The following is a 1,470-nucleotide window of genomic DNA, read 5'->3' as shown; positions in this document are numbered from 1 at the left end:
GGGGGGGAGGGGATAACCAGGGAGCTGGCCTCCCCCTCCCCACCCCCCATTCCCTGTGCTCCTCTTAGCTGGTCGTCCTGCCTTGGCGGGGTACACCTCCGTTTGCTGGGGCTGAAGAGGCATTGCTCTGAACCTCTGCATGCTTCTTTCCTGTGTTTTGGGGACTCGGGTAACGGAGAAAAGAACCCTAGACCAGGAGCCGGAGTCTGCCTATGTTTCAGGACAGCAGCTCTGTGACTCTGGCAAGTCACAGAATACCTGTAGTAAAGTGGAGTTAAACATACTGAGAAGTGTGATGGTCATTAGGTAATGTGGGAGAGGTGAAAGTCCTCTGAGAAGGATCAAGGTCTGTGGAGATAAAAGGGGGCATTCTTATCTAGCTGTCTTTACCCTGGAGAACCTTCCTCAGGCAATTGGATTTTGTTCCCATTTTTCTCCTCCTTGGGAGAAGCAGGCTGCCAGAAACACACACTCTCCAGGCTGCAGTTACATTCCCCTGGAGAGATCTACCCAAGTCTTAAGAAACTGGAGCTTTCAGACACACGGTCCTCAGGGTACTTCTCAAGTTTCTCTTGTGTTGGCTCTATACCTTTATCAGAACAGAGAAACGTGGCAGGTATGGCCAGCCTGTTTGATCCAGAAAATCTGGTGTCACAGGTTCCTGGGACTTGATTGATCATCCCAAATACTCAATTCCACTGCAGAGAAAGCTGTTTGCTTTCCAAACTTTTGTTGTGGTGCAAATATTTAAAGCCAGGTCCTTCTGTGTGTCAGGAAAGAAGGAAGGAGCCCTTTCTAATGTGGCATCAGGAAAAGGAATAAATCATGGCACTGTTTGTTTTGGTGTGGGAAACCTGAGTAACAGGTTCAAGGGCCAGGGGGTTGACATGGAAGAAAATGTGAAGGCACTTGAGAAGGGATGGAAAGAACCTGGTCTTGTCCCAGCCCTGCCCCTGGCTTCTGCTGTGTCTGTACAGCAGACTTGACTTTTCTGTTCTGTATAAAATGAGAGGAAGAGCTTGCAATTTTTGGATGCCTACTCTGCATCAGGGGCTGTGCTAGGTGGTTTATATTTCCATTTCCTAGAGGAGGAATTTGAGTCTAGGAGAGAGAAGATCTAATTCAAATAAGCACAGCTCCTACATTGTGACCTTGCTTCCCAGGGCTGGGAAATGAGTGGTTCCCAGTGGCTTACACAGGCTCATGTTGAAGTGAAAATGAAACAAAAAAGGACTTTGAAAAGGAAGGTGCTACCTAGATTAGGCTGGTGGTGTTGCTGCCTCCTAGGGCCAGCCTCTGGAAGTTGGAGTAAGGAGTCTGTGGCAGGTGTTGACATCTGGGGACTTGGGAAGGATACCCAACCCAACTCAATCTCTCACCCACCTCCTGCTTCCCAGAGTATTCCAGGAAGGAATGGATATTAGATTGGCTTGAATATCCATTGAAAGGCTAGTTCTCTCTTCCCTGGTA

This window comes from Panthera uncia, assembly GCF_023721935.1.
Source record: "Panthera uncia isolate 11264 chromosome C1 unlocalized genomic scaffold, Puncia_PCG_1.0 HiC_scaffold_3, whole genome shotgun sequence".
NCBI classification, from domain to species: Eukaryota; Metazoa; Chordata; class Mammalia; order Carnivora; family Felidae; genus Panthera; species Panthera uncia.
Note: the sequence above shows the minus strand (reverse complement) of the source record.